Source organism: Tachyglossus aculeatus, chromosome 3, assembly GCF_015852505.1.
Source record: "Tachyglossus aculeatus isolate mTacAcu1 chromosome 3, mTacAcu1.pri, whole genome shotgun sequence".
Classification (NCBI taxonomy): domain Eukaryota; kingdom Metazoa; phylum Chordata; class Mammalia; order Monotremata; family Tachyglossidae; genus Tachyglossus; species Tachyglossus aculeatus.
In genome coordinates, this window is record NC_052068.1 from 22,889,192 (window position 1) to 22,912,630 (window position 23,439).

The following is a 23,439-nucleotide window of genomic DNA, read 5'->3' on the forward strand; positions in this document are numbered from 1 at the left end:
GGGCCAAATCAGCTCCTGAGATTTTAAAAACAGAGAGCATTTAAGTGTAACTTTTTTTTCTGCTAATTTAGTATTAATAGCTATGAAAGAAACTGGCTGGCTATGTGGAAGCAGAGATGTATGTAACATTTTAGCTGTACATGTCATTTTTTAAAAATTTGAAATATAAAGTAATTTTAATAGCTATAGGTGCAAATTACAAAACCACTTATTTTGACCATCACTTTTCTCCTTTCTAAGGTAGATTTAGCAGGCACTTGAAATGCTGAGTTCAACGTTGATGCAGAGATTGCATTCTTGTAATTTGAAAAAAGAAAATGTAGTACATTGTTGTAAAAGCATTCTGGGAAAAGTCAGACAGTCAGTCAGTCATATTCATTGAGCACTTACTGTGTGCAGAGCACTTACTAAGCACTTGGGAGAGTACAATATAACAGACTTGAAGTGGTGATAACTGTCACAGGTTAAGATGATGGTACGCATTGGGATGGATATTTAAAAAAAAAAATGATAGCAGCACAGAAGTCAAGACCTGTGCGGAAGGAGCAAGGTAATAAACTGGATTAATATACAGTGTTTAGGTTGATTTTTTTTCAATTGCTGACATGGTTAGAGAGTTTATGATTAGGAGAAAAATAATCTAACAGTGCATTACAAGCGCGTGTGTGTGTGTGTATAAGAGGAATGTCTACGTATATCTGTTGCACATATGAACATTTTTTCCGTCCTAAGAGTCTGGTGTGCCTTTTGGCTTTCTTGGCTTTCTTTTTCTAGAAAACGTTGAGTCAGAGAACTGGAATCTGAAATAATTAATCCAACGCAAGGCAAAGAAACAGTTGTGACAGGTAACAAAGCTCTGTTCCATTTACTACACCGGGCATGGGAAAGAGAAGATCTCAGAAAAGCTTCAGAGCTGTCTTGTTTCCCATGAAAGTGCTTGCAACAATGAGTCATGTGGATAATGGTTACTCTGGACAAGTTGTCGAATTGATTGTGTTCTATAATTGAAAAATCAAGGTGATCCCATGTTCAATAATTAATGTTCAAGTTACTGAAGTAGATCATACAGTGACAATGTTGCTAGCACAAATGAAAGGTAGTATGTTTTTCTACCGTTTGCTTCTGTACCACTATTCATTTAACCTGGCATCTGTTTGCATTATTGTAGCCTTGTAAAGTCACACCTCCTCCAAGATGCCCTCCCTGATTAAGCCCTCATAATCTATGTACTTGAATCTTTGCCCTTTGGGCATTTGGTATTTGCCCCACCCTCAACCCCACAGCACTTATAAACATATCTCTAAATGATTTATCTATGTTATTGACTGTCTCCCCCTGGAAAGTGTAAGGAGGAATGTGCCTATCACTCTATCCATCTGCCTGTCTATCTTGGGAGAGTGCAATACAGTAGAGTTGATTGTTGTTGTTGTTGTCCTATGCTGTCAAGTCATCTCCGACCCATGGCAACGCCATGGACACATCTCTCCCAGAGCGCCCCACCTCCATCTTCGATCGTGCTGGTAGTGTATCCATAGAGTTTTCTCCGTAAAAATTCAGAATTGGTTTACCATTGCCTCCTTCCGCACAGTGAACCTGAGTCTCCACCCTTATTCCCTCCCATGCCACTGCTGCTAGCATGGGTGAGTTTTGACTTGTAGCAGATTGCCTTCCACTTGCTGGCCACTGCCCAAGCTAGGAATGGAATGGAGATGCTTCTGCTTGACTGTCCCTCCCATAGTTGAGACTGGTAGAGTACTGGAAATTCTCCAGGTGTGACTCTGAGAGGTGAGTAGAGTTGATAGCACTCAGTAAATACTGTTGATAAACTGCAGCTCAGTTTGGTGTGTATAGTGTGCTGCTCACAAGAACTGTAAACTGTAAGCTTGCTGTGGGCAGGGAATGCATCTATTAATTTTTATACTGTACTCTCCCAAATGCTTAGTACAGTCCTTTGCCAAAGTAAGCACTAAATAAATATGATCGATGAATAACTCTGCTCTGAACTGTCCTCTTTGGTTGAATTCAGGATTTCCCTAATACCATTCAGGAAGAAACTCAGGTTTCTTCAGTCTTGGAACTTTGCTATATTAGCAAAATGATCCAGGATCTCCTCTATGTCTTAATGATCAGTATGATCGCCAGCATCAAGTATTAACTGTCTTAAATACTTTTTATGGTATTGGTTTAGTACTTACTACATGGCAAGTACTGTTTTAAGTGTTGGAAAAGATACAAGTTTACCAGCTCATAGTCCCTGATGAGCATTGGGGCTCATAGTCACAGTAGGAGGGAGAACACGTGTCGAATCCCTATTTTACAGATGAGGAAGCTAAGGCATGCAAAAGTTAAATGACTTACCCAAGAACACACAGCGGGCGAGTGGTGGAGCTGGGATTAGAAGCCAATTCCTCTGTCTTCCAGTCCCATGCTTTATACCCTAGGCTAAAGCCTGGTGCTTTCATAATGATCAATGCCTGTATGATGTTAGGCTTCCCAGAGAGCATCAAGAATAATCCAGCACCAGTTTCTAGATCCTTTTCTGAATTAAATCGGACCTGTTAGCCCTGTCACGCATCCTGACTCATTTGACTCATGATGGGTACTGGTTCCATTTGGTTGACTTCAACTCTGAGTAGCCTTAAAAGTTTGAAGAAATCTTGTCAGCATAACTGCTTAATAGTGATCATATTAATGATAACAATAATAATGATGGCATTTGTTAAGCACTTACTATGTACAAAGCACTGTTCTAAGCGCTGGGGAGGTTACAAGGTGATCAGGTTGTCCCACGGGGGGCTCACAGTCTTCATCCCCATTTTACAGATGAAGGAACTGAGGCATAGAGAAGTTGTGACTCACCCAAAGTCACACAGCTGACAATTGGCAGAGCGGGATTCGAACCCATGACCATTCTATTCATTCTCTTCCTTCTATTCATTCATTCATTCAATCATATTTATTGAGCACTTACTGTGTGTGCAGAACACTGTACTAAGTGCTTGGGAAGTACAAATTGACAACATATAGGGACGGTCCCTACCCAACAACGGGCTCACAGTCTAGAAAGGGGACTTTACTGGTGACCTGAAAGGCTTTGAAAAGGTCAATGTGCAGAGCTCTTCTGAATTTCTCATGCCTCAGAAAGTGTCTCTCCTATGCTATAATGTGACCTAAAGCCACACTGTAGTTCTCAGAGCCTAGGATTGTTTCTTAACTGGTTCCATGAAAACTGTGTACCTACTGAAAGAGCACTATACAAAGTAGAGTTTCCCACAGGAAAGAGTACTGTATTCCCAATATGTCCCAAACTGACCAATATATTTTTAAAGTGATAAAAAGAATAATATAGTTACATTGTCAACAATAATCGAAAAATTTTGCATAGGATTTTTGTGTGTGTGCATATTTACAGAATTTCAAAGTGCTACCTTTCCCATTCTATTCAGCACAAAGGCACCTTGTACTAACACATTAGTACAAAAAGCAATAGAACACATCTATGCTAAATAGATGATATGGAAATCAGCTTTAATTACTTATCAAGTCAAAGTGCTTCCTTTCTCATTCTATTCAGCACAAAGGCACCTTGTACTAACTAACACATTGGTGCAAAACCCAACACATCTATGCTAAATAGATGATATGGAAATCAGCTTTAATTACTTTTCAAGTCAGTCAAACCACTTCAGAAGAGGAGGAACAGAAGTGTCAGGGAACCAGTTAGTCAATGAATGGCATTTATTGAGTGCTTACTTTGTGTAGAATACTGTACTGAGCTCTTGGGAGTGTATAACAGACTTGGTAGAAGCCCAGGTAAATAATTTGGCAATGCCTTGGTGTGCAAGCTCCCCATGCTTACTACAGTACAAGAACACGGGCTTTGGAGTCAGAGGTCATGGGTTCAAACCCCAGCTCCGCCAATTGCCAGCTGTGTGACTTTGGGCAAGTCACTTAACTTCTCTGGGCCTCAGTTACCTCATCTGTAAAATGGGGATTAAGACTGTGAGCCCCCTATGGGACAACCGGATCACCTTGTAATCTTCCCAGCGCTTAGAACAGTGCTTTGCACATAGTAAGCACTTAATAAATGCCATCATTTTTATTATTATTATTATTACTACACCAAGTGGGCACTCAAATACTGCTGCTCTTTCTACATGAAAGAGAGCAGTAAGACTGACATTAAAATCCATTAGAACTATTGCAAAAGAGTGCAAAAAGAAGAGTGTTGATGGCTGTATAGTGAAGGATTGCTTCCCAAATGTTGCTTGTCATAGTCCTATTAATCTGTTTTAGTGTTATTTTAGCTTTTTAAAATAACCATACTGCCTAATTGGCTCATTCAACTTACGGTTGACATCTCACCATCATCACCATCAATCATTTTTTATGCACAGAAGTTTTCAGACTAGTTCTCCAGGTGATGAGGAAAATACAATGAAATCACAGAACTTTTTTTTTAATGGTATTTGTGAAACACTTACCATGTGAAACACTTACCTTCTAGACTGTGAGCCCGTTGTTGGATAGGACCCGTCTCTATATGTTGCCAACTTGTACTTCCCAAGCGCTTAGTACAGTGCTGTGCACACAGTAAGCGCTCAATAAATACGATTGAATGAATGAATGAATGTTCCAGGCACTGTACTAAACACTGGGCGTCTATACGAGCTAGTCAGGTTGGACACAGTCCATGTTCCACATGTGGCTCGCAGTCTTAATCCCCTTTTTACAAATGAGGTAACTGAGGCGCAGAAAAGTTAAGTGACTTGACGAAGATCGCACAGCAGACAAGTGGTAAAACCAGGATTAGAACCCAGGCCCTTCTGACTCCCGATTCTGTGCTCTAACCACTAGGTCATACTACCCTGAGTACCTGCCTTCAAAGAGTTGACCATCTAAGGAGCGGAATAAGAATATTTAATTCTCAATAAATATACACAAAACTATAGTAAAAATAAAGCCCCATGGGAGTTCAAATTTGAAACTTTCCTCACTGGATAAGCTGAAAGTTCCAACTTAGCAATCAGTAGTATTTACTGAACACTGGCTATATGGAGACGACTGTACTTAGTCTTTAATAGTCCTATTTGTCTAGTTCTTATTTTTTTTTCACTTTTTCGCATTTTAAGCCCTACAAAAGCCCTCTTTCTATTTTCCCTTTCCAGGATACAGTCAAAATTTGTGCCCCAGTGTGATTTAGTGAGAGGGAGTCCCTTTCATCAAGCTCCCCCTAAAATTTCTTGGAGCTCTGATGCACGCAGGAGCTGGCAGAGGAGCGTGAGAGGAGGTAGAGAGAAGGAGGCGAGGGAAGGAGAGAGAGAGTGAAGAGCTCCAGTCATTGTAACTAGGTGTAGCCAAACCTTGACTTTACAGCACTTGCTGGCCAAAATCTCCCCCTCTGGACTTGCTCCTCCTGAATGGCATCTCCATGTTGTATTTTTCTAATTTGAACTTGATTCCTGTCTTCACCAAACATTAGCCATCCTTCCCAATTTCATGTCATCTGCAGTAAATTTGATGTGCAGTGGTAATGATGGAGGCATCTTTGAAATCCTGGGCATTTCCTCAGTGCTCCATATGTTGAGGAAAATCTGATGCAAACATCCACTTTGTCCCAGACCTCTGCTTGAAAATCTCAGCAGGTGTGTCATCCAGACCAGGAGGACATCATTAGTAACGATTCTTACTAATTCTGAGCATGCCAAAAGTCAGCACTGAACTGACACCCAGCTTCAGAAATTACTCTGTCCAAAGTAGGGGGAAGCTGGGAGGTGGTAATGAGGTGATTTCTTGATTCTCCCATCTCTCTGATGGCTTCTTCTCAATCTCTTTTTCTGGCTCCTCTTCTGCCTCTCCCCCGCCCCACCTGCCGTTCTGACTGTGAGCGTCCCTCAAGGTTCAGTTCTGAGTCCTCTTCTATCCTTGGAGAATTCAATTTCTCCCATGATTTCAATTGTCATCTCTCTACAAATGATTCCCAAATCTCCACCTCCAGCCCTTACCGCTACTTCCCTGCAATCTCGCATTTTCTCCTGCCTTCAAGACATATCTACTTGGATGTCCTGCCAACACCTTAAATATGTTCACAACTGAATGCCTTTTCTTCCCACCCAAACTTTCTCCTCCCCTTATCTTTCCCATCACTGAAGACAACACCATTATCCTCCCTACCTCACAAGCCCATAACCGTGATGTTGTCTTCAACTCATCTCTCTCTTTCCACCTGCAAATTCGACCTGTCACCAAATCACGTCAGTTCTGCCTTCACAACATTGCTAAAGTCCACTTTTTCCTCTCCATCCAAACCACTACCATGCTGTTCCAAGCACTTCTCCAATCCTGCCTTGACTACTGCATCTAGAGATGTAGAGATCTACTACTAGAGATGCAGCGTGGCTCAATGGAAAGAACACGGGCTGTAGAGTCAGAGGTCATGAGTTCAAATCCTGGCTCCGCCAATTGTCAGCTGTGTGACTTTGGGCAAGTCACTTAACTTCTCTGTGCCTCAGTGACCTCATCTGTGAAATGGGGATTAAGACTGTGAGCCCCCCGGGGGACAACCTGATCACCTTGTAGCCTCCCCAGTGCGTGCTTAGAACAGTGCTTTGCACATAGTAAGTGCTTAATAAATGCCATTATTATTATTATCTGCCTCTTCACCTACCTTCCACCCTATTGGCTGTACTCACTCCAATCCATACTTCATCCCACTGCACAAATCATTTATCATCAAAAATGTTTAGTTTGTGTTTCCCCACAACTCATGAATCTCCAGTGGCTGCCCATCCACCTCCACATCAAACAGAGACTTTTTAGCACTGGCTATAAAACACTCTATCAGCTCAACCCATCCTACCTCACCTCACTAATCCCCCAACTACAGCTCAGCCCACGTACTTCGCTTTTCTAGTGCCAGCTTATTCACTGTGCCCTGATCTCGTCTATCTCACTGCTGACTCCTTTTCCACATCCTTCCCACAGCCCGGAGCTCCCTCCCACTCCGTATAGGCCAGACCACTACTCTGTCCATCTTCAAAGCATTGTTAAGGTCACATCTCCTCCAAGAGGCCTTCCCCAATTAAACCGTCTTTGCCTCTTTGTTCCAGCTGGCTCTCCCTTCTTCATCATCTATGCACTTGGATCTGTGACCTTTGGAAATTTGATATTTGCCCCGTACCCAACCCCACAGTACTTATGAACATATCTTTAAGTTACATAGAATAAATTACTTATTTATTCATATTAATATCCACCTGCCCTCTCTAGACTGTAAGCTCATTATGGGCAAGGAACATGTCTGCTAATTCTGTTGCATTTACTCTCCCAAGCACTTAGTACAGTGCTCCACACATAGTAAGCACTCAATAAATATGATTGATTGATTGATTTCTGAAGTGAGGCTGCCCCCTCCAGAGAACCCCTATTCCCATGCATATAATATGGTGCTTGTTAAGCTCTTGCTATGATCCAGGCACTGTACTAAGCACTGAGGTAGATTCAAGCAAATCGTGTTGGACAAAGTCCACGTCCCACATAGGAATCACAATCTTAATCCCCATTTTACTGATTTACTGATCTCATTTTACTGATGAGATAACTGAGGCTTAAAGAAGTTATGTGACTTGGCAAGGTCACCCAGCAGAAAAGTTTCAGAGCCAAGATTAGAACCCAGGTCCTTCATATTCCCAAGCCCACGCTCTATTTGCTAGACCATGCTGCTTCTCTGCTAATCTTTCCTGGGTGCTATAGAGGTCTTCAGTTTGAAATAATAATAGTGATAATAATAATAATAATAAAGCACTGTATTAAGCATTAGGATAGATACAGGATAATCATGTCAGCTACTGTCCCTGTCACATATGGGACTCACAGTCTAAATAGAGAGAGCAGGTATTCCATTCCTCATTGTACTGATGAGGAAACTGAGGTACAGAAAAGTGAAGTGATTTGCCCAAAGCCACACAGCAGACGAGTAGTACAGCCTGGATTGGAACCAGGTCTTCTGATTCCCAAGCCTGTGCTTTCCCCACTAGGCCACACTGTTTGAAAATCTCTCAATATACACTCACTCCCTTGGTGACCTCATTCGCTCCCACGGCTTCAACTATCATCTCTACGCTGATGACACCCAGATCTACATCTCTGCCCCTGCTCTCTCCCCCTCCCTCCAGGCTTGCATCTCCTCCTGCCTTCAGGACATCTCCATCTGGATGTCCGCCCGCCACCTAAAGCTCAACATGTCGAAGACTGAGCTCCTTGTCTTCCCTCCCAAACCTTGTCCTCTCCCTGACTTTCCCATCTCTGTTGACGGCACTACCATCCTTCCCGTCTCACAAGCCCGCAACCTTGGTGTCATCCTCGACTCCGCTCTCTCATTCACCCCTCACATCCAAGCCGTCACCAAAACCTGCCGGTCTCAGCTCCGCAACATTGCCAAGATCCGCCCTTTCCTCTCCATCCAAACCGCTACCCTGCTCATTCAAGCTCTCATCCTATCCCGTCTGGACTACTGCACTAGCCTTCTCTCTGATCTCCCATCCTCGTGTCTCTCTCCACTTCAATCCATACTTCATGCTGCTGCCCGGATTATCTTTGTCCAGAAACGCTCTGGACATATTACTCCCCTCCTCAAAAACCTCCAATGGCTACCGATCAATCTGCGCATCAAGCAGAAACTCCTCACCCTGGGCTTCAAGGCTCTCCATCACCTCGCCCCCTCCTACCTCACCTCCCTTCTCTCCTTCTACTGCCCAGCCCGCACCGTCCGCTCCTCCACCACTAATCTCCTCACTGTACCTCGCTCTCGCCTGTCCCGCCATCGACCCCCGGCCCACGTCATCCCCCGGGCCTGGAATGCCCTCCCTCTGCCCATCCGCCAAGCTAGCTCTCTCCCTCCCTTCAAGGCCCTGCTGAGAGCTCACCTCCTCCAGGAGGCCTTCCCAGACTGAGCCCCTTCTTTCCTCTCCCCGTCGTCCCCCTCTCCATCCCCCCGTCTTACCTCCTTCCCTTGCCCACAGCACCTGTATATATGTATATATGGTTGTACATATTTATTACTCTATTTATTTATTTATTTATTTTACTTGTACATTTCTATCCTACTTATTTTATTTTGTTGGTGTGTTTGGTTCTGTTCTCTGTCTCCCCCTTTTAGACTGTGAGCCCACTGTTGGGTAGGGACTGTTTCTATGTGATGCCAATTTGTACTTCCCAAGCGCTTAGTACAGTGCTCTGCACATAGTAAGCGCTCAATAAATACGATTGATTGATTGATTGATTGATTGATATGCCCACAATTCTTCTGTCATGGATCCTTCCACTGGTCCCACATACTACTTAACTAGATCTGCGTGTGAGCATGTGGCTTCTTTAAGCATTTCACATGTAAAGGGCCAGAGAGGTGATCAGAATACGCTATTTGCTTGGCTTCCAGTAAAGTTCTGTGAACTTTGATTTGTTCTTACAAAACCTGCCTTGGAAATCTTGTCTTAGCAGGTCCACTGGATGACCAGCTGGTAGGCATCGCAAAGCTGCCCATTCATTGTTCAAATTAGTAATTCAGAGAAGCAACGGGGTTCAGTGAAAAGAGAATGGGCTTTGGAGTCAGAGGTCATGGGTTCAAACCCCAGCTTCGCCAACTGTCAGCTGTGTGACTTTGGGCAAGTCACTTAACTTCTCTGGGCCTCAGTTACCTCATCTGTAAAATGGGGATTAAGACTGTGGGACAACCTGATCACCTTGTAACCTCCCCGGTGCTTAGAACAGTGTTTGCACATAGTAAACACTTAATAAATGCCATTATTAGAAGAAGAGAATGTCTAGGACATTGTCAGGAAGCTCCTTGCAGATGTCTTTACTCTCCAGCTTCACACAAACTGATAAGCATGATCCGGAATACAAGTTGCCTTCAGGTGACCTTGGACCTGAGCGGCTTTCAACTCTATGTATTTCCGCCCCGTGACTGCTGCAATTATCCACGGTTGTGCAGATTCTTAAAGGTCAGGGGAAGGAATGTGAATTCAGGATCAGATAGAATCTGGAATAGTAAGTCTTGGGGGATGGCAGCGAAGGGGGAGATAACAGACAGAGGGTCTCTTGGGAAGGGAGCAATCAATCAATCAATCATACTGTGTGCAGAGCACTGTACTAAGTGCTTGGGAAGTACAAGTTGGCAACATATGAGATCTAGAGAGTCAGTCCAGTCCCAACTAGGTCCCCTCCCCTTTCTATCAGAAAGGATTGAAGTAGCTCCCACTTTTCTGCTTGAACAACAATCCTTCACCATTCCCAGCTCTCTTCTCACCTGCTTCTTCCACTCACTCTACATCCTGTTTTGATGTCTTAATCTTTTTTTAGTGGTAGTTAAGCTCGGTTAGATATGAGATAATCAGGTTGGACACAGTCCCTGTCCCATATTAGGTCCTCATTCTAAGTCTTTCTCTGAACCTTTAGATATTTCTGGTAATTCTTCCTTAATTATGTAAAACTTTTCAGGTAAATGTAGCTCATAATTATATGGTAATATCTTCCTCTTTCTGCCATTAGGACAATGATCAAGCAATTATTTATTCTAACAGTGTACCAAGCAGACATGCTTTTTCCAAAAAGGAATTTCTATTTTAGATCATTCAAATAACAACTCCAGTTAGTTTTGCCACTGAACAGTGTCCTAAGCGGTCAGAAATGCTGTCGGCAAGACTGACAGCCAGTTATGGCCATCCACACCTTCATTTACATTTGGAAAACTGATCCTCTTCATACGAAGAAATGAAAAACCCTCTCTTCTATGTTCCCAAAGATCCCTTGGTGAAGAGGGAAATGGAATTGGGGGGGTGGGGAGAGTAAAAACTCCAAAAAATTTCCACTTGACTACCTGTCACCTCTTCAAAAGTAAATAACAGAGGACAAATGCTGAGCCCCTGAGAACACCAGGGTTAATTGTTTTTGTTTCTTTTTATTTATTTGTTTGCTATTTGGAAAAGCACTTTACCAGGCTACATGCTTTTCTGGCTTGGCTCCAGATAAAAAGTGTTTAAAAAACGTAAATTAAATACAAATGGTCAAAGCCACATATCTGAATAGTTCCCAATATAAGTCACAGAGACATTTTCATAAATATTCTTGTTAATCTTTTTTTCAAAAATTCCCATGGAATCAGCCATGTATGAAATGTGGGGCCGTAGAAGTGCAGTTTTCCTCTCGGTGCAGAATGAGGAGGGAAATCTCAACTTCCCTGAAAATTATGTGCATATATAGTCAACATTCAACTAAATACAAACATCAGTGAGATGTTTTTACTATTATACTTGTCATAAAGCCAAACACAGAGAGCTGGGTAAATATATATAAAGATACATATATAAATACATATATAATATAGATATATAATATAGATATATATTGCTGTCCAGATGAACCACATAGCTCAGTGGGGACAGTCACAAGGAATCAGTGTTCTAATCTGCCCCTTCTGTCCCCTAGGACTCTGATTGGCCACTGGTGGCAAACAGAAATCCTGAGAGCTGGGATGATGGAGGAAGAGTGGGAACCACTGGCCCTATATCCCTCACCCTCCTCCAGATGTTCACATTGCCAACTCCCTGACAACGGCAGCTGTTCTTCCTTCCCGTTTCCTCTGTTCCAATCCCAGTGGCCAAGGCTCCCAACCACCCTCCAAGGTAGGAGCAGTGACACTCTGGCATTTTTTAGCACTCCCCCCAGACCCCCCCAATCTAGACTGTAAGCTCATTGTGGGAAGGGAATGTGTCTATTATTGCATTGTACTTTCCTAAGGGCTTAATACAGTGCTCTGCACACAGTAAGCACTGAATACAATTGAATGAATGATGAATGATGAACACTGTGCAGCATGGTATAGTTGACAGAGCGTGGGACTGGGAATCAGAAGGTCACAGGTTCTAAACCTGACTCCACCACTTGTCTACTGTGTGACCTTGGGCAAGTCACTTCTCTTCTCTGTGCCTCAGTTACCTCATCTTTAAAATGGGGATTGAGACTGAGAGTCCTATATGAGACAGGGACTGTGTCCAAAAATGATTTGCTTATATCCACCCCAGTGCTTAGTACAATGCCTGCCACCTATTAAGCGCTTAACGAATACCATCATAATGATATTAAACTCTAGGGTGGATCCAAGATAATCAGTTCAGACACCTCTGGCTGAGGGGCTTTCATCTAAAAGTCTAGAGAATCCAAAAGTGTTGTGCTCAAGGCTGACCATGGTGGCCCCAGGCACATCCTCAAATCTTGAGGCCTCTCTGGATAGAAAACCGAATAGGTCAGTCCTGTATAGGAGGCAGTGTGATTCCCCCTCAACAATGTACTGTTGAGGCTCTGGCCAGTTGCTCAATGTTCCTACGTGGGACTCTTGGTCTCTCTCACTCTCTACCTAAGGTACACTGTGATGTTTGAAGCTTAACATAATCCTCCATCTGCATGGAGTATCAGGAGGATAAGTATCAAGAACGTTCACTGGCTGCAGAGCACTGCTAGGCATTTAAGGAACAAATAAAATAAAATACGGGATTCCTCACTGATCTTATAACCCACAGGGGAGAGTGGAGATCAAAATTGATTGATATATCATGGTTAAAATAATGACAGTATAATAACAATACAGTGGTGTGGCCTCCTAGAAAGAGCATGGGACTGGGAATCAGAGAACCTGGTCTTTAATTCTGGCTCCACTACTTTTTGGCTATATGACCTTGGGCAAGTCACTTAACTATTCGGTGCCTCAGTTGCTTCATCTGTAAAATGGGGATTCAATCCTATTCCCTCCAACTTGGAATACGAGCCCTATGTGGGACAGTGACTGGGTGCAACCTGATTATTTTGTACTTACCCCAGTAATTATCATAATAATTGCGATATTTGTCAAGTGATTACTATGTGCCAGATTCAGTATTAAGCACTGTGACAGACCCAGTATATGCAGATCGGACAGTCCCTAACTCACAAGAGGCACACAGTCTAAGTAGGAGGGGACCAGGTATTTTATCTCCATTTTACAGATGAAGAAGCTGAGGACCAGAGAAGTTAAGCGACTTGCCCACGTGAATTGTCATGCAGCAGGCAAATGTCAGGGCTGAAGGTTTAGAACCTGGGTCCTCTGACTCTCAAGTTCAAGCTCTTTCCAGTAGGCCATGCAAGTAATATAAAATAAATAAAAGATGTATGCATGATGGCTGAGGAGGCTGCTAGAAGGTATGACTGGAAAGGTCGGCAGAATTAACCTAGGAATGCCTCCTGGAGGTGGTGACTTTTTTAGGAGGACTTTGAAAGAGAAAAGAGATGTGATTTGGCAAATATGAGGAAGGGGTGGATTCCAGGCAGGGGCAAAAGAGTGAGTAAAGTGTTGGAGGCAGAAGAGTCAAGGGTGAGAGGTAGTTCGATAACGATCTTTGGAAGAATAAACAATGTAAGGAATGTGGCATGAGAAAAGAGAGAGCTGAGTTGATGGAGAGACTTGCAGCTGATTTTTAGGATCTGTAAAGTAAGGCATTTATTTCAATCATTCACTTTGGATTGTTCTCTGGCTCCCCCTTCTAGACTGTGAGCCCACTGTTGTGTAGACCGTCTCTATATGTTGCCAACTTGTACTTCCCAAGTGCTTAGTACATTGCTCTGCACACAGTAAGCGCTCAATAAATACAATTGAATGAATGAATGATCAATCACTAGTTTGGATTGAGTGCCTTTTCTGCACGGAGCACTGTACTAATTAGTACATACAATCCTTGCTCTCAAGGAACCTATAGTTCAGCAAGCAACAGGAGAGTGGCTGTCAGGGTGAAGAAATTATTTAGAAAGAACCAGCAGAATGCGGAGGCAGATTAAACATGGCAAGTAAGTGTAGAGAGAAAGAGTCCAAGACAATGCCAAGGTTAAATTATGTTGGTGATGGGGATGGGAAAATTAGGGAGCTGAGAGGGTTCAACAAGGAGGAAGAGTTTTTTTTCCACAATATATTTCAGGTGGTAGCCAATCATCCAGGTTCAGATGTTCAGGAAGCAAGAGAAAATCTGGCTTCTAATCCCGGCTCCCCCACATGTCTGCTGTGTGACCTTGGTCAAGTTACTTCACTTTTCTGTGCCTCATTTCCCTCAGATGTAAATTGGGAATTAAGACTGTGAGCTCCACGTGAGAAATGGATTGTGTCCAACCTGATTGGCTTGTATCTACCCCTGTGCTTAGTACAGTGTCTGGCAAATAGTAAGCACTTAACAAAATACCATAAAAACAAAAAGAAATCTGAGTTGTATTGTGACTGAGATGTCAGGGATAAAAATTAGCCGTGGGAGAGAAGCATAGAGAAGAGGCAGCTGAAACCTTGTGAGCAGAAGAGCTCCCCAAGGGACAGAGAGTGGAACAATGGGAGCCTAAGTTTTTCCCAAGCTACAGATTCACCTCTCAGTTCTTTGTGCTGCTCCTCTCATTGCCCAAACTATGGTCTTCGGATTGCTCACTTTCTCAGAGGCTTGGATGGCTTACCTTGAGGTCTATGGTCAGGAGTTTCTGTCTGATGCAAAGATGAATGGGAAACTATCAGAGACTACTGACAGGTGTAGAATGACACTTTGGAAAGATGATCTGAATAGAAGATTGAAGTATAGAATAGAGAGAGGAGAGAGACTGGAGGCAGGGAGGCCAGTGAGAAAGCTGATTTGGTCAATGGACAAGCTGAGGTATGACCAGTACCAGGCCACTGTGGAAGCCATTTGGATGGGGAGGAAGAGGTGGAAATAATGTGGACAAAGAACCTATTCGGTGCCCTGGGAATCTTGAGGACTCTAGAGTCAAGGAGAATTTAATTTAAAATAATTGATGACTTCCTCAATGTCCTTAGCTCTTCCCCTCAATCTCATCCTAGCTGCTTTCTCCATATTGCACGTTTCATGGCTACTTTGTTCCATAATGCCTATTTTATGAGTTGGTGATTCTTGTCAGAGTAATGGTTTGCTGTGTAATCAGGCAGAGAGAGAATTGTCTCAAGGTTCACTTAATATAGATTCAATTATATAATGCTAAATGGGCTGATCATATAGAGAAGATTGAAATCTGCTTTAAAATCCCTGCAATTTCCAATTCCAGTATATCAGCCACAGTGTGTCTGCCAACCTCTGCTAGTTGAGAGGGTCAGTTCACTTTTCCTCAACTTTGTTTGCTGAGAAGGAAGAGATGCCATATAAGCATGGGAGACCCTCTCCTTCCTGCTGACCTACAGTGGAGAATCACCAGAATATTCAATGCCTAAATAAATTTTGGAAAACTTACTGATCCTTCAGAATGAAAATGTCTCCATTTTTGCGATGGGAAGATGAAAGCGAAGGTCAAACCAGGACCGGATCTCTGATCTCCCTCCATGAAGCTGTGATGCTTTCAGAGTAGAAGATGTTACAGAGAGGAAAGAGAGCTCTCACTAAGAGTTGGGCTGGGGGAGTGGGAAATTAACTAAAATTAAACACCAGAAAGTGAATCTTTTTCAAGTTCTAAATAGCTACATTTCTGAAATCAATCCAAAGTACTTATTGAGCTCCTGTCTGTGAAGCACCGCAGAGAACTTGGGAGAGTATTGCTGAGTGACAAACAAGGACCCCATCCTCAAGAAGCTTATAGTCTGATGGGGAACGGACGGACAAGGGTAGAGAAGCAGCATGGTTCAGTGGAAAGAGCATGGGCTTGGGAGTCAGAGGTCATGGGTTCTAATTCTGGCACCACCACTTGTCAGCTGTGTGACTTTGGGCAAGTCATTTAACTTCTCTGGGTCTCAGTTACCTCATCTGTACAATGGGGATTAAAAGTGTGAGCCCCACGTGGGACAACCTGATCACCTTGTATCCCCCCCCCCGCCCCAGTGCTTAGAACAGTGCTTCACACATAGTAAGTGCTTAACAATGCCATTATTATTATTATTACATTATTATTTGAAAATGCGATGACCATTGAAAGCAAAGGAATAGCTGAAAAGAAAGGATATCTAGATGAATGATAGTTAAGATATGTCTGGCTTGGTGGAAAAAGCAAGGTCCTGAGGGTTCAGGAGACTTTTGTTCTAATCCCAGTTCTGCCACTGGCCTGCTATGGACAAGTCCCTTATCTTCTCTGTGCCTCAGTTTCCTCATCTCTAAAACTGTAAAATATCTGTTCTCCCTTTCCCTTAGACGATGGGCTGTGCACGGGAAAGAGACTATATCCAATCTGACTGTAACATATCTACCGGAGTGCTTTGCACAGTACTTGATACATAGTAAGCACTTAACAAATGTGATTATTACTGCTACATGAAAAAGAGAATTAACCAAACTACAAAATCAATTGTCAAAAGAACTGTAGGTTAAAATTGATCAAATACCCCCAAGCCAGGTATGAATTCTCAATGTCTTCCTTCCAGGAGGATAGACTAGTCAGAGAAGTTTGCTCTGTTCCAATGAATTGGCTCAAATCAGAGCACTGACTGTGGGAGGGGAAGAAGCTGTACAGTGGAGCCCTATCTGTTGTCTCCCTGCATTCATTTTGTGAGTCCAGCCCCACCCTTAGGCCGTTTTCACCCTGCATATCGGGATCAATCAATCAATCAATCAATCGTATTTATTGAGCGCTTACTATGTGCAGAGCACTGTACTAAGCGCTTGGGAAGTACAAATTGGCATCACATAGAGACAGTCCCTACCCAACAGTGGGCTCACAGTCTAAAAGGGGGAGACAGAGAACAGAACCAAACATACCAACAAAATAAAATAAGTAGGATAGAAATGTACAAGTAAAATAAATAAATAAATAAATAGAGTAATAAGTATGTACAACCATATATACATATATACAGGTGCTGTGGGGAAGGGAAGGAGGTAAGATGGGGGATGGAGAGGGGGACGAGGGGGAGAGGAAAGAAGGGGCTCAGTCTGGGAAGGCCTCCTGGAGGAGGTGAGCTCTCAGCAGGGCCTTGAAGGGAGGAAGAGAGCTAGCTTGGCGGATGGGCAGAGGGAGGGCATTCCAGGCCCGGGGGATGACGTGGGCCGGGGGTCGATGGCGGGACAGGCGAGAGCGAGGTACAGTGAGGAGATTAGCGGTGGAGGAGCGGAGGGTGCGGGCTGGGCAGTAGAAGGAGAGAAGGGAGGTGAGGTAGGAGGGGGCGAGGTGATGGAGAGCCTTGAAGCCCAGGGTGAGGAGTTTCTGCCTGATGCGCAGATTGATCGGTAGCCATTGGAGGTTTTTGAGGAGGGGAGTAACATGTCCAGAGCGTTTCTGGACAAAGATAATCCGGGCAGCAGCATGAAGTATGGGGATGGCAGTCTTGGATCTTCCCAGCATTCCACCTCTCTGCCTGCCTGCCAGGTAGCCACCAAGATATTGGGGCTGCAAGCAAGTCACCCCCAAGTATAGGCCTGTCCTGATCAAACCAGCTGGGTCCAGTCCACAGAGTTGGTTCCAACTATCCTGTCCTGAAGTTGTCTGCCATCCAGTCAAAGGCAGGTTAGTCCAGGGGTAGGTCAGCCAGCTGCAGGTAAGTTCAGTTGCAATCCATTCTAAGTCACTCTATGTGGCAGATCCCAACCCCTGAATGCTGGATTTGCAGACGATCCCTGGAATCCTGGATCAGTATGAGTCTCAGCCCAAACCAGTTCATTCATTCATTCATTCATTCATTCAATCATATTTATTGAGCACTTACTATGTGCAGAGCACTGTACTAAGAGCTTGGGAAGTACAAGTTGGCAACATATAGAGACGGTCCCTACCCAACAGCGGGCTCACAGTCTAGAAGGGGGAGAACAGTCTAGAAGGGGGAAAATAAGTACTTACCTGGATCAGAATGGCTTCTTATCCAAATAAGTACTTTGGATTGATTTCAGAAATGTAGCTATTTAGAACTTGTCAAAGATTCACTTTCTGGTGTTTAATTTTAGTTAATTTCCCACTCCCCCAGTCTGTCACCAGTCTGTGAACAGTGTGTCACTAGAGCAGAGGAAGCCATTCTGATCCAGGTAAACCTCTCTCCTCTGCCATATTCATATTGCATATGCTCCAAGAGGTCTTCCTTGAGTAAACCCTCATTCCTCCTACTCGCCCAACCTCCTGCATCGTCTATGAAGCTGGACCTGTACCCCTTAAGCAATTGATATTCACCTTACCCTCAGCCTCAGTACATATCCTTATACTCTCCCATTTCCCCTATCTGAATGTATTTCAATGCCCAACTTGCCCTAGACTATAAGCTACCAGGTCTATGAAATTGTACTCTCCCAAGCACTTAGTATTGTGTTTAGCACACAGTAATAATAATAATAATAATAATGGCATTTATTGAGCGCTTACTATGTGCAAAGCACTGTTCTAAGCACTGGGGAGTTTACAAGATGATCAGGTTGTCCCACGTGGGGCTCACAGTTTTAATCCCCATTTTCCAGATGAGGTAACTGAGGCCCAGAGAAGTTAAGTGACTTGCCCAAGGTCACACAACTGACAAGTGGTGGAGCCGGGATTTGAACCCACGATCTCTGATTCTAAAGCCCGGGCTCTTTCCATTGAGCCACGACCGTACCAACTGACTAAGTACTACTGATTGATTGACTGCTCAAACAGAGCGAGTTTCAGGATCAGAGCAACCTCCCCCATGCCAAGGACTCTTCTGTGTTACCTATGGACTTGGATCTGTTACCTTTGGACATTGGGTATTCACCTCAGCCCCACCCGCACAGCACTAATGTACATATAGTTAAATTATATATTATAAATTACTTATTTATTCCTGTTAATGTCTGTTTCCCTCTATAGACTGTAAGCTCACTATTGGCAGGGAGCAGGTGATAATAATAATAATTATATTATTATTATTATATTATTATTATGGTATTTGTAAGCACTATGTGTCAGACACTGTACTAAGTGCTGGGTAGGTACAAGCAAATCAGGTTGGGCACAGTCCCTGTCCCACAAGGGGCTCACAGTCTCAATCCCCATTTTACAGATGAGTGAACTGAGGCCCAGAGAAATGAAGTGACTTGCCCAAGATCACAGAGCAGACTCTACTAATTTTGTTGTATTGGACTCTCCCAAGAGCTTAGTACAGCACTCTGCACATAGAAGGCACTCAATACATACCATTGATTGGTGATTGATTGCTCTGGGACTGCACATTTACCACACTCTGCGGCAACGGTGGCTTTCATGAAAGAAGGGAGACTCAGCTTCAGGTGAGCGGACAGGTCCTCCCCGGACCTTTCGGTGTTTCATTTAAGGCTTGTTTAAATCAATCCTGACCAAAGTCTTCTGCCTGTTCATATTATTCAAGACAAAGTCAGGAAATGAGGGGAAGTAAGGCCTAGAAAGGTTAAGTGGCTTCTCTCTCTAGACAGAAAGCCCATTCAGGTAGGGATAGTGCAGCCTGAGGCTGAGTCGGCACAAGGCCAGATGCAGTTGGGGCTACAAGATAAAGTCAGAATAAAGAAGAGCAAAGAACAAAGACATATATATATATATATATATATATATATATATATATAATTTCACTTGTTCTGACTGCATCCAGGACCACTGCCCCATCTGAGCTCCTTGGGGGCCAGTGACAAGGTCCAATTCTCATCAGTGAATTTATTCCAGTGTTTAGCAGACAATAGGTGCTTAATAGATACTACTATTACTACTACAAGGGCTCAGGGAAAAGTGAAAGGGGAGAGGAGGAAGGTGGGATGCTCCTTATGGGCAGGGAACCTGTCTGCTAATTCGACTGTATTGTACGGTCCCAAAGGGCTTGGTGCAAGGGGAAAGTGAAAGAGGAGAGGAGAAAGGTGGGTAATTTGTTATGGGCAGGGAATGTTTCTGCTAGCTCTCTTGTATCATACTCAAGGGCTTTGAACAGTGCTCTTAACACAGTAAGTGCTCAACAAATACCACTGATTGACTGATTGATTGATTGATGAAAGGAGCTTCTGCTCTTTGCAATAGCTGCTCATTGCTGTCCGGTACATAGTGAGTGCTTAAGAAACACTATTATCATTAGCATGATTAGCATTATCATGAAGCAGCGTGGCTCAGTGGGAAAGAGCACAGGCTTTGGAGTCAGAGGTCATGGGCTCAAATCTTGGCTCCGTCAATTGTCAGCTGTGTGACTTTGGACAAGTCACTTAACTTCTCTGTACCTCAGTTACCTCATCTGTAAAATGGGGATGAAGACTGTGATCCCCATGTGGGACAACCTGATAACTTTGTAACCTCCCCAGCGCTTAGAACAGTGCTTTGCACATAGTAAGCACTTAATAAATGCCATCATTACATTATTATCATTATTATTGTTATTTTGATCACCGTACTCAGAACACTACCCCGTGACACCCGCTTTCTACTGAGAAGCAGCGTGACTCAGTGGAAAGAGCCCGGGCTTGCGAGTCAGAGGTCATGGGTTCTAATCCGGGCTCTGTCACTTGTCAGCTGTGTGACTTTGGACAAGTCACTTAATTTCTCTGTGCTTCAGTTTCCTCATCTGCAAAAATCTGAGCCCCACGTGGGAAAGCCTTGATTACCTTGTATCCTCCCCAGCACTTAGAATAGTGCTTGGCACGTAGTAAATGCTGAACAAATACCAACATTATTTATTTATTTATTACTAAGACAACCACCTCCATCAAGCCAAGCTCTGATGGATTTCTCCCTCACATGCCTTCTTGTGAACCACCTCCTGAACTTTGATCGATTCTCAGCAGGCTGAGATTAGTGGAGCTTCTGGAAGGGCGAGGCCTGCGATTAAGAACAGTCATCGTCATTCATTTATTCTGTCGTCTTTACGGAGCACTTACTGTGTGCAGAGCACTGGTTGAAGTGCTTGGGAAGTCCCAAGTAGAGAAGCAGTGGGGCTCAGTGGAAAGAGCCTGGGCTTGGGAGTCCGATTCGCGGGTTCTAATCATTCATTCATTCAATCATAGTTATTGAGCGCTTACTGTGTGCAGAGCACTGTACTAAGCACTTGGGAAGTCCAAGTCAGCAACATATAAAGACAGTCCCTACCCAACAATGGGCTCACAGTCTCATGGCTCAGTGGAAAGAGCACGGGCTTTGGAGTCAGGGGTCAGGGGTTCAAATCCCTGCTCTACCAATTGTCAGCTGTGTGACTTTGGGCAAGTCACTTAACTTCTCTGTGCCTCAGTTCCCTCATCTGTAAAATGGGGATGAAGACTGTGAAGCCCCCCATGGGACAACCTGATCACCTTGTAACCTCCCCAGCACTTAGAACAGTGCTTTGCACATAGTAAGCGCTTAATAAATGCAATTATTATTATTATTATTATTATTATTATTATATAAAGGAAAATCCCCCACAAATCACTTTTGAAATATTTTCCCAATAAGCAGATCAGTTTTTTTTACAGAAGGCCAGAAAAGCAATTGCAGAGCATCTATCACCTTGCCCGGACCCCACAAGCCACACCTTGGCAACCAACCCTGCCCTCAGAGCTGTGGGGGCTGACTGACAGGGAAAGGAGAGGAGACGCTCTCTGAGCTGGGCATCTGGTATGTTTCAAAAGTCCAAAACAGTCTCACTGGAAACGGTCCCAAGGAAAAGGAAATGTTTCAATCTGAAACCCTTGATTAAAACCACATTCATAATTCTAAGTATTTAAAGAGAAAGTTAAAGAAGAAATTCACTTTTGCACATCACAGAGATTATAATAAACACAGAACCTTGCCAAAAGAGATGCCTCCAGCTGCTCTAAAGTAACATCAGAGTTTACCAGCACTGTAGCAGCTTCAGCAAGGGTACAGTAATGTACAGAATGGCAAAAAAATGGTAATGCAAAACACTTGCTCCCTGCTGTAGTAATGTACAGTATACAGAATCACATATGCTCTCGCTCTCTCTGTGTCTCTCTCACACACACACACACACACACATTCTGTTTTGTCCCCGGTGCTAAATAATAATAATAAAAAATTTAGATCTCTGTCTGCTCTCTCCAGGATTTTCCAGACTACATTTGCTTGTTTGGGCGAGCTTTCCAATGTCACTTTCGGCGGCCGACGACTCAGTTTGTAGTTGAGAATTGAAATGCTGCGGCCGACGACTCAGCCCGTAGTTGGGAATTGAAATGCTAGTTGTCGCCAATTTTTTTGTTATAGAGTTAACCACTGCCAAACACCCCCAACTCGGGGTCACCTTTACCCATCAAGGACTAATTATTTAGACTCATCTAAACGGAGGAAGCCGGCCTTTGTCAAAACACCTCCTCTCCATTTTCCCAAATCCACCATAAAATCACAATTAGAGATCACAAACCATGTGATCTCTAATCCAACAGACAATGGCTAAGTCTGCACAGGGCAAGATAGAAACTCTTAAAAAAAATCCTGAATCCGTACATTTCTTGATGGCATAAGTGGAAGGAGCCTCATTCTCAATCCAATGAAAGGGGAAATTTCAATGAGTTCTTTTTGGAATAATGCTGGATCGACGGAGCTGGCCTGTTGTTTGGCATTCCCCAGCTGATGCCCATGCAGGCCTCTTGGTTGGTGTAAGAGCTACCCAATATTTAGGGGGGCTAGGAGCTCTAATCTAGTCTCTCAGTCCGGATCCAGGGATTACCAGGAGGGCCCAGGGTACCAGAGCTCTGGCAGCACTGGGGAAGCAGTGTTGCCCAGTGGATAGAGCATGGGCCTGGGAGTTGGAAGGGCATGGGTTCTAATCCCAGCTCCATCACCTTTCTGCTGTGTGACCTGGGGCAAGTCACTTCACTTCCTCTGTGCCTCAGTTACAACATCTGTAAAACGGGGATGAAGACTATGAGCCCCATCTGGGACAGACTGTTCTAGACTGTGAGCCCACTGTTGGGTAGGGACCGTCTCTATATGTTGCCAACTTGGACTTCCCAAGCGCTTAGTATAGTGCTCTGCACACAGTAAGCGCTCGATAAATATGATTGAATGAATGAATGAAAGACAGGGACTATATCCAACCTGATTTACTTGTATCTACCCCGGCGCTTAGTACAGATCCTGGCATATTATTATCATCATTATTATTAATGATAGTTTTAAATAATTATAATTGTAGTTGTTAATGATAATAATAATAATAATAATAATAATAATAAAAACCATCTGTCCATCAGGGGGAATGGTGACATTATGATTTCTGAGGCTAATCTTCTGAGAATAGGGGAAGCAGCATGGCTCAGTGAAAAGAGCATGGGCTTTGGAGTCAGAGGTCATGGGTTCAAATCCTGGCTCTGCCAATTGTCAGCTGTGTGACTTTGGGCCAGTCACTTAACTTCTCTGTGCCTCAGTTACCTCATCTGTAAAATGGGGATTAAGACTGTGAGCCCCCTTTGGGACAACCTGACCACCTCGTAACCTCCCCAGTGCTTAGAACAGTGCTTTGCACATAGAAAGCACTTAATAAATGCCATTATTATTATTATTATCATT

At 43.6% G+C, this 23,439-nt stretch overlaps 1 protein-coding gene and 1 non-coding gene across 2 annotated transcripts in view; both read right to left on the reverse strand.

Moving 5' to 3' along the window:
- The window catches only part of HPSE2 (heparanase 2 (inactive)), a 709,452-nt gene that overhangs the window by 397,152 nt on the left and 288,861 nt on the right, over positions 1 to 23,439 (reverse strand). The gene's annotated exons all lie outside the window — the stretch shown is intronic.
- Positions 1,651 to 1,788, reverse strand: LOC119926444. The gene has a single exon (XR_005450319.1). It is a non-coding gene; the product is annotated as a small nucleolar RNA SNORA7 (small nucleolar RNA).